Raw genomic sequence first — 16381 nt, 5'->3', positions numbered from 1 at the left:
TTACTAATAATATGTTGTTACCAACTTTTATTTTGATAAAAATACTACTTGGCCAGACATTATTATACTTAATGGGCATAATTTACTTGTTATTTATTTTAATTTTTACTTTTGATTTTATTGTCTATATTTAAAAGAAAATTAACCCTGTTCTTCTTTGTAATTTCTTGGACTGAATGTTTAATTCATTTATTTAAAATATTCTTGAATTATAATGAATGTATTTATAGTCATAAATTTTCCTCTTAGTACTACTTTGCTCTAACTCTATTATTTTTGAAATATGATTCATGATTAAGTTTTAAAGTTCATATATATATATATATATTTGTTTTGATTCCTCTTTAACTCAAGTTTTATTTAGAAATGGATTTTAAATTTTGGAATGTAGTGTTTATGTGTATGTGTATGTTTTGAGTCATTTGTAGCTAATATCTAGTTTATTGCATTGTAGCTTGAAAATGAGGCCTGTATAGATTCTTATTCCAGAAATTAATTGAGTTATCCGCTGTGGCCTTACACATAGCCAATGTCTACTAGTGCAGGGGCAAAGAATTAGGGTTTGGGGTAAGAATATCTGTGGATTGTTAACATTTCTTTGTGATTGTTTTCCTTTGTTATTGGCTATAAAATTCTATCTCTATTAGATCAATCAGTGAATTGTTTCATTCGAATTCTATCCTCAGCATCTGGTCCCAATCCAGACAGAGATGGGAAGGGGGGAGGGAGGAGGGACAATAGGGAGACAAAATGGAGGGCGATTCCAGTTACTTCATATTTCATGCAGCACAGACCTACTCAGAGGCAAGGAGCATCATATATCTTGTGAACAAAGCAGATAGAAGAAGCAAAAAGCAAACAAATTCTATACCTTTTACCTTTTTTGTCCACTTCATCTGACAATTTCTGAAAGATGTATATTAAAATCTCCCACCATGCTGGTAGAATTGTGTACTTCTCTTTTTATTAATAGAAATTTTTGCTCTACATGCCTTAAGGCTAGCTTATGAGGCATGAAAATTTGTGATTATCAAACATTCTTTAGGTAAGCTATTTCTTCCCTTGCCATGTTCAGTCTCCTGACAGGTCATCAAAGGCATTCCTCATTTCTGTCAGTCTTGTAGATTTCTAGCACTTCCTTTGATTCTTTCTTAGAATTCCCATCTGTCTGTTTACACCACCCACTTGATCTTACTTGTTGCTGCTGTCCCCATTAGAGCCCTTATCATGTTAATCATGGTTATTTTATTTTTTAATTTAATTTAACTTAATTTTTGGCCATGCCACACAACTTGTGGGATCTTAGTTCCTTGACTAGGGATTTAACCCAGGCCCATGGCAATGAAATCACCAAGTCCTAACCACCGGACTGCCAGGGAATTCCCTAATCACAGTTATTTTAAATTCCCTGTTTGAGAATGCCAATACCTGTTGTCATATCTGGATCTGGTCTGACGCCCATGTTGTTTCTTCAGATGGTTTTTTTCTTACTTTTTGATGTGCCTTGTAATTTTTTCACGAAATCTGAGCATGCTTTACTGGATAATGGGAAGTGAGGTGATAGGTCCTTAGGGTGTAGTTTTGTGCTAATCTGGTTTGGAGTCGGGCTTTCCTTACTGTTTGCTGTGGCTGTTAAGTGACAAGGCTTCAGACTCATCTTGTGTCCTTATTTTTCTTTTTCCTTCTTGACTTTGGACTTTCTTAAGTACTTCTTAGAGAGTCTGTTTGTATACAGTTGTAATAGTTGTACTCCACTATTATTATAATAAGGTATGGATGACAGAAGGCATTCCACAAACTTCCAGTTAAATCTCTTTCATGGGGCCTATATCTCTGGCCTGTGACCTTCACGAGTGTTTTTTCTTGTATGGCTTCTCCTCTTAGGAAGACAGGGACCAGGCTCTGAGGAAGTCTTTCCCCTGGGGGAGTAGTTTCTTGTGATAGCAAAGTCTCTGGGCATTTATCACAAAGCTCACTCTTCCCTTCCCCTGTCAGAGCCACTAAGGAACTTTTCTGCAGTCTTCACTGTGACAATCAGGGGAGGTCCCTAAAGGTAAAGTCCAAGATGTGTGACGGTCGCTAGGACCTCAGCCCCCAGCAGCATCTCACTCTTACAATAGTCCTCACTCTGCCTCGATAATTAGACAAAATCACCTTTATGGGTTCCTATCTGTTTACAGCTCCAAGGGCTTCTGCTCCAGGTAAGTAGATCTCAGCTATGAGGCTCTAGATTTGACGGTCGCTCCAGATTTTGGGATGGAGACTTTCACTACGAACTTAGTTCTCTGAAAGGTCTAAGAAAAAAACCACTGATTTTCAGTTTATTCAGCTTTTTCTTGCTGTAAGTTTAGGAGTAACAACTTCCAAGCTCTTCCCAGCTTTCTGGAACTCCCGATCTAGTCTTTATCATTATAAATATACTTGGTTTTGGCCTCATTTAATGCTTTTCATGTCATAGCTCACTTTATTTGATTTTTAGATTATTTTTTGTTTAACACATCCTTAGTCATTTCATTATTGTTAGCCTTTCTATGTGACTTTGTTTTTGTCTTTTTCCTTGTGAAAGGCACATAGCTGGATTTTGTTTTCTAATCCAACCTAGTATTTATCTTTTAATAGGGCAATTCAACCCATAAATGCCATACCATCATACTTTGTGTTGAGTGTATTCTGACCTTCAATTTCCCAAATTAATTTGCTTTCAGCAATCTATTTTTAATTTTCTTTTCTTTCCTTTTTTAATGATTGCTTTTATGTATTTATTTAGTTAGTTATTTTTGGCTGCGTTGGGTCTTCGCTGCTGCGCGCAGGCTTTCTCTAGTTGCGGCGAGCGGGGGCTACTCTTCATTGCGGTGCATCGGCTTCTCATTGCGGTGGCTTCTCTTGTTGCGAGCACGGGCTCTAGGCGTGTGGGCTTCAGTGGTTGTGGCACGCAGGCTCAGTAGTTGTGGCTCGTGGGCTCTAGAGCGCAGGCTCAGTAGTTGTGGCGCACAGGCTTAGTTGCTCCACGGCATGTGGGATATTCCTGGACCAGGGCTCGAACCCATGTCCCCTGCATTGGCAGGCGGATTCTTAGCCACTGCACCACCAGGGAAGGCCATTTTTAATTTTCTTTATTGACATTTTTTTAATATACAAAATTATTTTTTACTGTTTAAAATTTTTTTTTAATTATTGTGTTCTCTGCTCTTTGAAGTGTCTTCTTGTATTATTTTAAGAATTCTTTTTTTAAAAAATAATTTTTATTGGAGTATAGTTGATTTACAATGTTGTGTTAGTTTCGGGTGTACAGAAAAGTGAATCAGTTATACATATACATATATCCACTCTTTTTAAGATACTTTTCCCATATAGGCCACTACAGAGTATTGAGTAAAGTTCCCTGTGCTCTACTGTAGGTTCTTATTAGTTCTCTATTTTATATATAGTAGTGTGTACATGTCAATCTCAATCTTCCAATTTATCCCTCCCCTCCCTTCCCCTGGTAACTGTAAGTTGTTTTCTGTATCGGTGAGTCTATTTCTGTTTTATAAATAGGTTCATTAGTACCATTTTTTTAGATTCCACATAAAAATGATATCATATCATATTTGTCTTTCTGTGTCTGACTTACTTCACTTAGTATGATAATCTCTAGGTCCATCCATGTCGTCTCAAATGGCATTTTTTCTTTCTTTTTTTATGGTTGAGTAATACTCCATTGTGTATACGTACCACATCTTCTTTATCCACCCCTCTGTCAAGGGAGTGTCAATGGAGTCTATTTTTCATTTCCTTTCCTCAATATACAAAAATCATTTTGTTGCTTTTTAAAAAACTTTTTTGGCTCTCTGCCCATGTCTTTGAAGTGTCTTCTTCTATTATTTTAAGATTCAATTTTATTTCCTTACTCATATATGGGGAATGTCTTCCTCAGGTGGTGAGGTTAGAAATGAATCCTGTCATCATTTGGTGAGGACCCCATGGCCTGGCAAGCTGACCATAGGTCGAGTGGCCCTATTTGGACTCCTCCAGGTTTGTCAGCTCTTAGGGAGGGAGCAGAGAGGGGCATTCTTCTCCTGGCTTCACATTCCCCTGGCTGGTCCTCCTTAGGGGGACTGGATGGATAAGAGCTTTATGCTTTTCCCTGAGCCATGATCACAAAGCAGAAAGGGGCATTCCTCTGTGAAAGCCACAGCCTGGGACGTCATCACCCTAGTGCCCTCAGCAGGCTCTCCTTTCAGACTGCACAGCCTCGTGACGGACGCTGCTGCTTGCAGGGCCCCTTGGAAAAGAGCACATTTTACAACACAGGGTGATCTCCTGCTTCTCGCTAAGCTGTAGCCCTTGGCCCCAAATTCTTAGAACACACACACACACACACTCAAATGGCTAAAGAGGTAATTTTTTTAAAAAAAGGACTTATGAGTAGCATAGGAAGCCATCTTTACAAACTCTTTTGCTGGTTATTAACTTTCTTCCATCTTCTTGAATAAAAAAAATTAGACAAAGCAACCCTTTTATATCGAGATCTGCTAAAACAGCAATGCATGCCTGACAAAGACTGAAGAATGTTTAATATTTCATCTTTATAAGTAAAAGAGATTCTCACATTTCAATTAACTGAAGTAAAGAGCTATATCTATATCTTTGTATTAGAAAAACTCTTCAATTCTTATTTCGCATCTGGCCAAGTGAAAATTCTCAAATCAAGACTGCCCTATTTATTCACAAAATAATATTATCCTGATAAATTGTGATCTGCATCGGCAGGCGGACTCTCAACCACTGCGCCACCAGGGAAACACGAAGAGGCCTATTTTTTGAAATACATTTTGGCCTACTTGTCAATGTGGAGATCATAAAATACGTTGCTCAAAAACAATGGAAATAGTATTAAATTTACTGAGCTTTGCTCATGTGTCAACATTCCAGTTTCTTTTGACCTCCTTAAATCTTGGCATACTTTCTCCTTCCTGGCTTCCCTCATCTTCCTGATCAATTCCCATCTGGAGCCACGCACTTGCTAAAAGCAGCAGTTACGTGTTCATAAGGAAATCAGCGGAACTACACTGAACGCCACCTACTGTAAAATCTGAAATATGTTCTTCCACGAGCCTTGCTTTCAGCTATTCCATCAGTAACACTGTACCTGGTGTGACATCTGGAGGACACATCTTTTGTCTTGGTTTTCAAATGGAAACAACTCAATCAGATGCACATATTTTCCCTTGGAATTATACTAACCAAAATGGAATGGCAATAAATGAAGAATCATTTCTGGAATTCCTATATTTCTTTGTAAAACACACTCAAACATAAACAAAACTACCCCATACTTTTCCAAGGGGCATAGACTCACATCTCAAGTATCATACTGATCTGTTTTTATATGTTTGTCTTCCTACATACATATCATTATATTCTAGACTAGAAAAACGATAATAAATATTTTATCCTTGTGCAAATCCAAATGTATTACTCATCTGGAAGTTTTCCAAAATGCATGGACAGAAATTGATATTAAATAGCTAGGAATTTTGACCCTATTGTGTCATATAGTTCTCCAATACTTAGGAAGATAAAAACTTTCATTCATAAATCTAGTGGAAAAGATTCCCCAGGGGTGCTCCAAATTCAGCCTGAGGTATAAATGTCTCTCTTCCTCCTCAAGTATTCCCAACGCAAGCCTGCCCATTGTGTGCACGTACTCGCATTCCGCGCCTGCCGGGCGTCAGGCTCCCAGAGGCTCAGCAAACCCAGCTACAGTTATGGTAGCACAGGTGCAATTTCCTCGAGTAACACTGATTTGTGTTAGAGCAACTGTTTTTGCCAGCTCTATTTTTTAAAACAGAAGTAGAGTTGATTTACAGTATTATGTTAGTTTCAGGTACGAAGTGATTCAGTTATATACATATATGTATATTTTTTCAGATTATTTTCCTTTAGGCCAGTACTATCTTTATTTTTAAAAAGTTTTAGGTACAAAATTACTTAACACATACCATTGGGATACAGCCGGTTATCAATCGCGGAGAGAGACGGGTTGACAGACAAGTTTTGCACAGAATTTGTTAGTGGAGAGATTTACATTAAAAAAAATACCATAAATAACTTCTTGAATCAGTTTTACCTCCATTCTAATTAAGTTACCTAAAAGTAATGAATATAGCACAAAATTGAAATAACGGTGCTGTGTTATTTTGGAATCGCAATATGCTACTTTGAAAGAGATTTACTCTCAGTGCAAATTCATTACACTGTTTGCTTAATCTATTTTAATGACAGCCTTCAATATTTGACAGCAATTCAAAATCAGCATGCTCTTTTGCTGATCATACTTCTTAAATGTTAATCTGGTCGTTTTTATCTCCCAGTGAAAGCTCTTCGATGGTTCTCATAGTCTTCAGAATAAAATGAAAATAAACTCTTAAGCATGTTGTTCAACGTTCTTCATTATCTGCTTATACTCTCCTCCCTGGCTTCATCTTTTTCCATTTCCCTATGATGATCCAGCCATTGTGTTAAGTGGCAACACGTAACATAGTTTTATAAATATATCTGTTTGCCTCACTTTGGATCACTTTAGTGTAAGTACCATCTCTTACTAGTTTTGATATTTCAGTTGCTTCCACAATGTTTGACCCATAGTGAATACCCGAAACATGTTTTTATTGAAAGAAAAATAGAATTAAAATGAGCTATATGGTATTTCTTCAGCTTTAATTAGAGTAATTTTCTTACTAAAAATAAGTATTGTCTGATGTCATTGTTCTAATCATCTATCATTTCCACCTTCACGAACTTTCAATAACCAGGTTCTAGGTTTCAATAAGCTACAAAGAAAGCATAGGAAACTGAGTTGAATTAATTAGAATTAGTAAATAAAAGAAATTGAACACAAGAACGACAGAAAAATTTTTATCAAAGGTACAGTTAGTTGTTTTGTCTTGGTTTAAATAGTTTTCACTTGGGACTATCAATTTTGACTAATGAGAACTTCATAAATGCTTATGGACATCTCTTATTGGCACTTGGTGATCTACATATGAGGTCAAAAAATGTCAAAAAAGCTACTTAGTAGAAATTAGCTTCTACTAATGTTTTTTAGAGTCTATCTATATCTAAGTATCTATCATTTATTCTTACCAATTCTATTTTCTGTTCAATACTGTGTTTTGACTTCAAATGTATTTATTTTAACATTCCATATAGGTAATTTACTATGACTCATTTGCATGAAGCAGGGTATGAAAATGAAAAGACCTAGATTTCAAACCTGGCTCTAACACAGAAACAAATGAAATCCGATACCTGCTTCCAGTGTCAGAGACACAGCTCATAAAGCTTCTGGTGTAAGGTAGCTTAACTGAAGCCTTAGGCTCTGAAGTTCTCTCTCTCTCTCTCTCTTTTTTTTAAACGCTCTCCTTTCTTTGTTTCCATGAATTTCATTTCCTTATCAGTTTTAACAATTTCCCCGTCAATCTTCCTCTAAGTGTGAGCGTCCCCATAGACACAGCTGCACGTCTTATTCTGTATTTTCCCTCAGGGTATCGGTCGGCATTGTGCCTGATATTACCTCTGCTTCCCTGACTTTCTCCTAAGCACTGGCTTGCTCTCTCAACCTCAGTGCCCCTGAAATAAAACACTTCATCCTTCTTTCCACCATTGCACTTCTTCTGTTCCATCTTCCTGTAAATATACCAATGGCCACCTACTCATCCAAGTTCAAAAACTGCGAGCTGTCTTTGAGCGCTTTTCACTATCCTCCACATTTAATCAGTTCTCTGTATCAACTGCATTGTCAGAATCCTGTCACTCATGAATCTGTCTTATGCATTCCAGGTGCTATGACCAAAGTCCAGGTGTTATGATAGGTCTGAAATGGTTCCCTCCACCTTCAGAATAAGAGAAGAAATCAATATGCCCGCCCCGCCCCCATCCCGCAAATGCATGTGTTGTAGCTCCAACCCCTGGTACCTCCGAATGTAGCCATATTTGGAGATAAGGTCTTCAAGAGATGATTAAGGAACAGCCCTCATCCAACAGGACTGGTGTTCTTATAAGAAGCAGAGGAGACACCAAGGATGTGTACAACACGGGGATGGCCATGAGGCCAGGAAGCAAGAGGGCCGCCATCAGCAAGCCACGCAGAGACACCTCAGAGCAAACCCTGGTGGGGTGGTGGTCTTAGCCTTCCAGCCCCAGAACTGTGAGAAGATGCATTTCTGTTGTTTACGTCACCCGGTCTTTGTAACTTTGTTGTGGCAGCTGCAGCAAACTAATACAGCACTGACCTTGGGTCAAGGACGTTTCAATACACAGGTGTCCTAATGCTGTCCCTCCAGTGCATAATAAGGCTGATCACGTGAGGAGAGAAAAGAAAGGTCTAGCAAAAGGAGCAAGCGCGATTGCAGATGGAGAGTTTCAGAGGCGGGATGCTGTTTCCCACGACTTTGTCTTCATTTAACACCAAAGTTTATTGTCAATTACTTAGCTTTGGGGAGAAGGTTCTTATTTTCAAATGTTGGAAAGTGTTATGTTTAGTGCTGGGGTTGATAGGAAGGGAGCAGCTGGAGGTAAGGGAAAGGGAGAGGGGAAGGCAGCCTCACGGCTCCTGGATACATGAAAGATGCTGAGAGTCGAAGCAAGGTGATGCAGCTGGTGGTGGACGGGAGGAGAGATGGAGAGGAAACGTTTGCTGTTAGCTGAGTGGAGGAGAAAAGCAAAGTTCTCATCATGGGTAGGTTTGTTGAATGAACGTCGAGTGAATGCTGCCTTCCGTTTTGTCCCCTGTTGAGGGTGAGTAGGGAGCCGGGTGATGGAAGTTCGAGGACCATGGAGAATGAATGAAATAACCACGGAAACCAGAGCAAACGTAATAAGATTGCTGAGCACATAAAGGGCCCGTCTACTATAAATGCCATTAAAGCTGTTCTGTTAAGTAATTAATCCGTCCACTCAGTTTTGGAGAAAGCAGGTCGTGGGTTTCACGCAGGGTTGGAATTTTGTCAAGGAAGGGTAGCAGAAGGACAATCGGAGTGTAGTGCAGGATATCGATATGAAAGTTATTCCTTGAAACTTCCCAACCACAGTTCCCATCGTCCTGTCAGCCACTGAAATGAAATAAAACAAACCAAACACACAAGCCAAGAATAACTTCCCTGTCGTGCCTGTTTTTGGCCATCGGCACACTTGGTTCTGCGACCCTCATCCTACCATGGTCCATCGTGCATCCTTAAGTCTGTGTCATCGATGTCTCTCTTATTCTCTGGACTCTTTATTTCCTGAGACACTACCTACCAACAACTTCCTCAGTGTCTTCTTGCTTCTTGTCTGTCCCAACACTGTCTCCAGATGGCTGTTCAAGTGATCACTCTATAAAACAAATCCGATTACGTAATTCCCTTCTCTTAAGACGCTTCCCAGCTTTATTTCAACCTGTAAAATAAGCATCATTGTAAATGAGGCCCTTACTTGTCTGGTCCATGAACCCCTCCAGCTTCATTTTCTGTCATTCTCTCTCTTCCCTGAATCACAAATTCTTTATGTTCCAGAAAAATATAACTCTGTGGAAAAACGTCCACACCATGTATTGTGTATCTATGTCTCCACACCCACCTTTCCACTTGTTAGGAATTCCCTTTGGTCAATCTGGCACACTGATTCTCTAAAACCCAACTCAGACATGATCTCAATGAGAGATTGTAATCTTCTCCCTTCCCTCAGGCTGTTAATCACTCCCTCCTCAGGGAGCCATGAATACCTCATACATGAGTCTTCTGTCGTAATGATAAAACCCTGGCATTGGCAGGCAGATTCTTAACCACTGCACCACCACGGAAGCCCCCAAAGTAAAGCTTTTTAAAAACATATACACCACCACGAAGCTCCACTCACCATAAAATCTGAAGAGAATATTCCAGCAATATTGCTTTTTATCATTAAAATATTGTCTCTGCCCACCCCCCACCTCCCCCACCCCACTTCTTTGGAATAATTATTTTGGTGACTATGGCTCTAATCCCTGTCTCCAAGAAGGAACACATGATTCTGAGAAGAAAGTCATGCATCCAGGGCTTTTCAAATGATCTTTTGAGAGATGGGTCATGAAAATACAAAGACGTAACTAATATAATAATAAAATAAAGCCATACACTCCGACATGCCAAAAAACCAAATCCACGGGCTTCCCTGGTGGTGTGAGAGGCCCGCGTCCCAAAAAAAAAAAAAAAAAAAAAAAAAAAAAAAATCCACGGCAAGCTAAAGTTGTTCTTAATGATAACGTGATGAGCTTAATTTGTTTGGTGAGGCTGATTTTAAATCTTATTTTAAAACCATAATAATTTGATACACACCACAGTTTTATCTCTATAGCTTACTTTTAATATTTGTACAACCATTATACATTCACTTACTAATTCTAAAAAATAAATTGCTGAAATAGGAAGCCAGTTCTTGGTCATCATCTGTCATATCATAGACATAAATTGTAAATGGAGTTTACTGGTATGGCAAATAGAAAGCACTTCCAACAAAGACATAGATTTAGAATCCATGCAATGTGCCTTTTTGGAACTTCCAGTTGATGTAGCTTGGTATTAGAAAACTTAGAGGAATAAATTCTTCATATTGTCCATAGATAATACTTCTCTAATATTAATTGTTTACCTAGGTCTTAAAAGAAAGAGGTAATAAGCAAAAGAAATGAACATTGACACTACTTACAAGTTTCTAAAAGACAGGTTTTGGGTTGCTTTCTAAAGTGACGTGACACATCTGCTCTGGTTACCGGGGAAGACAGCTGTTGTTCAGGACACTTAAGGCATGAACTCCTGGAGGAGAGCATGAGATCTTCCCAGACTTGCAGCACTGCTGATGGGCACCTTCAGGGCTGGTCAAAAGAGGCTACTATTTGTTCAGACTTGGTAAAAACTGAAAATACTTTTGGCAGAGATTCTGTTTCACTGGGAGATTTGCGGGCCTGAGTGACTGGCCATCTGCTTCTGCCCCAGGAACTGTCATCACTGCTTCGGAGAAGCATCTGGCTTTGAGCAGTAGGAACGAGCTGGTTTATCACATGCTAACTGAAAAGCAGAAGAATGAAAGACTCAACACACACAGAAAAGGCAGGAATGAGCGAGAGAGGGCACGAGAGAGACAGAAGCATGATGTGAAAAAAATATATATGTTTATGTTAAAATATGTTTATATATATATTTTAAAATAACTGGGAAAATTTAATTATGGGCAGAATTTAGGTGATACTAAGGGATTCTTCATTTTGTTAGGTGTGAAAATGACATTGTGGTAATGTGTGAAGGTGTCTGGTTTCCAGAGATGCATATGGGAGCAAGTATTGAAATAACATGACGACGCCTTTAACTACCTTTAAAAAGACACAGATAAAGCAAATGCTCAATTATTGATAACTGTTTTACGATGGCTATATGGGGGATCGCTGCACTGTTTAAATTCCAGGTCTATGTCTTTCTAACTGTAACCTTATTTACACTAACTCTTCTAGACAGAAAAGTGGCTTCAATACAACTTTCTGCCCCTATTGAAAAAAAACAAAACAGAATAAATAACTCACACAAACTGATCTGTGGATGACAGTTGCTTCATAATATCTATCTGGATGTTAAGAGCTTTGGTGAAAATCAGTGATTTTGATATCGTTGATATTGGACTAGCCTTGATAACGAAACTGTGTACAAACTCCTGTGTCCTTGATGTTTTGAAGTAAAAGGCTGGGTCAAGAGCTAAGGATTAGGAATATGAAGATGTAGAAACAAAGGTTAGCTGTTGGGCTTGGAAACTGGTAACAATTTAGACTATAAACAAGCCACATAGCAGAATCACTGAACTCCCAGTTCCCTGAAAGATACAGATAAATGTCCGACACACAGTCCTAGGTTGTTTTTATAGGAAGCAGACCCACCAGAGGAAAAGTGCTGACTGTAAGAACGCAGACCCTAGACCATTTGAAACCAGAAGGTTGATGATGCCTGAAACCTCACCTTGATGCCAAACCAATCCAAGAATCATGCACGAGCTGATTGCACACCCTGCAGCCCCTCCCTCACGTGGCCTTTAAAACCCTTCCCTGAAAGCCATCAGGGAGTTCAGGTCTTTTGCGCGTGAGCTGCCCATTCTCCTTGCTTTTGCCCTGCGATAAACGCTGTACTTTCCTTCACCACAACCCAGTGTCAGTAGTTTGGCTTTTCTGCACACGGGCAAGTGGACCCAAGTTTACTTTGGCAAGAATAACAGTAAATAATCGTTAAGCTCACTTGCTTTTTCCTAATGCATATTCTTAAAGTCTGGTAATAGTATCATGTCATTAACAAAGAGGTGAGTAATCCTTCCTCTTCTTTTGCTAAGGACTTAGGACATAATTTATCTAAAAGCTGTATCATATAATGTCACTGCTTTTATAGTGAATATTCTGGCAAAACATTAAAATCTTGAAAACCATACACCTCCAATCACAGATAGGTCCTCTCTGTGGGGTAAGGGCTCTGGTGGATTAATAGAAGTTACAGTGGCCTTTGATGGTTCGGAACTGTTTCCTCAATTGGATGAGACAGAATATAATACTCAAATTCATAAACAGGAGTTTCTTACTCATATTTCTACTTTTATTTTCTCAAAATTACATCACAGTTAATGTGTTTTGGCTGTATATAAATGTTATTTTGGATGTCATTAGCTACTATTAAATATAAAATTTACAGCCACACAAAAATATTTTTAGTGCCCAGCTTCCAAAATCAGACATACTTAGGTGCACAGCTCTCTCAGTCATTTATTAGGATGTTATTAACAAACTTGGGCGAAGTTACATGATGCCTTTGGATCTTTATCTACGAATGGTAATAAGAAGAGTGTTGCCTTCATAAGGGTGGAGAGGAGATAATAAGTTTATGCTGCACCTGGAAAATAGTACACCCTCAGTCACTGAAAATGATCATTATTATTATAGCTATTATATGGAACAGAAAGAAAAGTTAAGTGAAAAACAATTCACATATTCATCAATCTTTAGGACCAACCTGACGTTGGAAGTAAAATTCTGGATCTACTACTAGAACAGCCTCTTTTACTTCAACTTCCTAAACTGTAGCCAGAATTCTGTACAAGCCAAGTCTATGTCTAAAAAATAAGCTGTTTTAACTCATGTGCAACTAAAACTGGAGTTTTAATGTTCTAATATGACATAAAGGTGAAGTACTCCTATCTCTTCCCCTTCAACTCTATTATCCTGGAGAAACAAATTCCTTCTCTGAGCCTCTGGTTTGTCATAGATAATAAGTGTATTAAAATAACTTGCAGTCAGAGCAGAAATACATGAAATAGAGACCAAAAATAAAAACCAATAGAAAAGATCGATGAAACTAAGACCTGCTTTTTTGAAAAGATAAACAAAATTAATAAACCTTTAGCCAGATTTATCAAGAAACAAAGAGGGCCCAGTAAATAAAATTAGAAATGAAAGAGAGGTTACAACTGATATCACAGAAATACAAACAACCATAGGGGAATACTATGAACAGTTATATGCCAATAAATCGAACAACCTAGAAGAAATGGGAATTCTTAAAAACATACAATATTTCAAGGCTGAATCAGGAAGAAAGAGAAAATCTGATCAGACCAGTTACTAGTAGTGAAATCAAATCAGTTATCAAAAAACTCCAAACCAAAAAAAAAGATAGCTTCACAGGGGAATTCTACCAAATGTTGAAAGAAGAGTTAAAACCTATTCATCTCAAACTATTCCAAAAAAGTGAAGAGGAAGGAACACTTCCTAACGTATTCTTAGAGGCCAACATTATACTGAAACCAAAACCAGGAAAAGATACTACAAAAAAAGAAAACTACAGACCAATGTCCCTGATGAACATAGATGCAGAAATCTTCAACAAAATATTATCAAACCAAATTCAACCATACATCAAAAGGATCATACATCATGATAAAGTGGGACTTATTCCAGGGATGCAAGGATAGTTCAATATCCACAAATCATTCAATATGATACACCACATTAACAAAACAAAGAAAAAACACATGATCATCTCAATAGATGTGAAAAAACATTTGACAAAATTAAAAATCCATTTGTGATAAAAACTCTCAACAAATTTGGTACAGAGGAAACATATCTAAACATAATAAGGGCCACTTATGACAAACCCACAGCTAACCTCATACTCAATGATAAAAAGATCAGAGCTTTTCCTCTAAGATCAGGAACAAGACGAGAATGCCCACTCTTGCCACTTCTATTTAACAAAGTATTGAAAATCCTAGCGCAGCAATCAGACAAGAAGAAGAAATGAAAGACATCCAAGTTGTAAAGAAAGGAGTAAAACTGTCACTATTTGCAGATGACATGGTACCATATATAGAAAACCTAAAAGACCCCACCACAAAACTATTAGAACTAATTAATGAATTCAGAAATTTGCAGGATACAAAATCAGTATACAGAAATCTGTTCCATTTCTATACAGCAATAATGAAATATCAGAAAGAGAAATTGAGAAAACAATCCCATTTACAATCCATCAAAAAGAATAAAATACCTAGGAATGCTTTCTTTAACCAAGAAAGTGGAAGATCTGTACTCTGAAAACTGTAAGACACTGATAAAAGTAATTGAAGACAATACTAATAAATAGAAAGATACACAGTATTCATATATTAGAAGAATTAATATTGTTAAAATATATTTTCTACCCAAAGCAATCTACAGAATCAGTGCCACCCCTGTCAAAGTACCCATGCCATTTTTCACAGAATTTTATAATCCTAAAATTTGTATGGAATCACAAAAGATCCCAAATAGCCAAAGCAATCTTGAGAAAAAAGGACAAGGCTGGAGGTACCACACTCCCATATTTGAAATGATATTACACAGTTATAGTAATCAAAACAGTATGGTGCTAGCACAAAAACAGACACATAGGTCAATGGAATAAAATAGAGAGCCTAGAAATAAGCCCATATGTACATCATCAATTAATACGACAAAGGAGGCAAGAATACACAATGAGGAAAAGACAGCCTCTTTGATAAGTGGTGCTGGGAAAACTGGACAGCTACATGTAAAAGAATGAAACTAGAACATTTTCCCATACCAGACACAAAAATAAACTGAAAATGGATTAAAGACTTAAAATGTAAGCCCTGAAACCATAGAATTCTGAGAAGAAAACTTAGGCACTATGCTCTTTGACATTGGTCTTAGCAATATTTTTTGGATCTGATTCCTCTAGCAAAAGCAACAAAAGCAAAAATAAATAAATGGGACACAAACTAAAAAGCTTTTGCACAGCAAAGGAAACCATCAACAAAACGAAAAGGGAACCTACCGAAGGGAAGAAGATATTTGCAAATATGTCCAATAAGGGGTTAATATCCAAAATATATAAAGGACTCATACAACTCAATATGAAAACAAACAAGCAAACAAACAACCCAATCAAAAAATGGGCATAAGATCCGAATAGGCATTTTTCCAAAGAAGACATACAGATGGCCATCAAACACATGAACAGACGCTCAACATCACTCATCATCAGGGAAATGAAAATCAAAACCACAATTAACTATCACCTCACCTGTCAGAACGGCTGTCTTCAAAAAAGACAAGAAGTAACAAGTGTTGGCAAGAATGTGTAGAAAAGGGAACCCTCCTACACTTGGTGGGAATGCAAATTAGTGCAGCCACTATGCAAAACAGTATGATGGTTCCTCAAAATTTTAAAAATAGAACTACCATATGACTCAGAAATTCCACTTTTAGGTATTTATCTGAAGAAAATTCGAAAAGATACTGCACCCCAATGTTCATAGCAGCACTATTCACAATAGCCAAGGTATGAAAACAACTTGTGTCCATTTTATACGGCTTTAGTGATTCTGCTCAATTTAAGTGCGCTTAAAAGGTCAGGCTTTGAGAAATTGGAAATAAGACTCCGAGATGAAGTTAGATGCCAGGAGACTAGGCAGACGATGAAGGCACAGAAAATGTATGTTACCCGCTTTGGCCCAAGAAGGTCATTTGTTAGTCTATTGTTGGTTTTTGTTGTTGTTGTTTGTTTGTTTTGTTTTGTTTTTTCAAACTAATGGTCAGAAATAGACCCTAAACGATTCCAGCTCCTTGAAAGGGTTTTCCTTCTGATCCAACCCTGCCCTCACCACCCCCGCCCGCATCGTCTCCAGCCCCTGGCGGGGACCACATTCTCCCGCTAGACGTGGGAGGGGATGCTCGCGCGGCCGGGACACCCCTGCCCTCCCCGGCCCCAACTCCGTCCCCATCTTTGTCCCCAACTCCGTCCCCATCTTTGTCCCCAACTCCGTCCCCATCTCCGTCCCCATCAACTCCGTC

Source organism: Neophocaena asiaeorientalis, unplaced genomic scaffold (genome assembly GCF_003031525.2).
Source record: "Neophocaena asiaeorientalis asiaeorientalis breed wild unplaced genomic scaffold, Neophocaena_asiaeorientalis_V1.1 scaffold51, whole genome shotgun sequence".
Lineage (NCBI taxonomy): Eukaryota > Metazoa > Chordata > Mammalia > Artiodactyla > Phocoenidae > Neophocaena > Neophocaena asiaeorientalis.
This window is presented reverse-complemented; position numbering follows the sequence as displayed.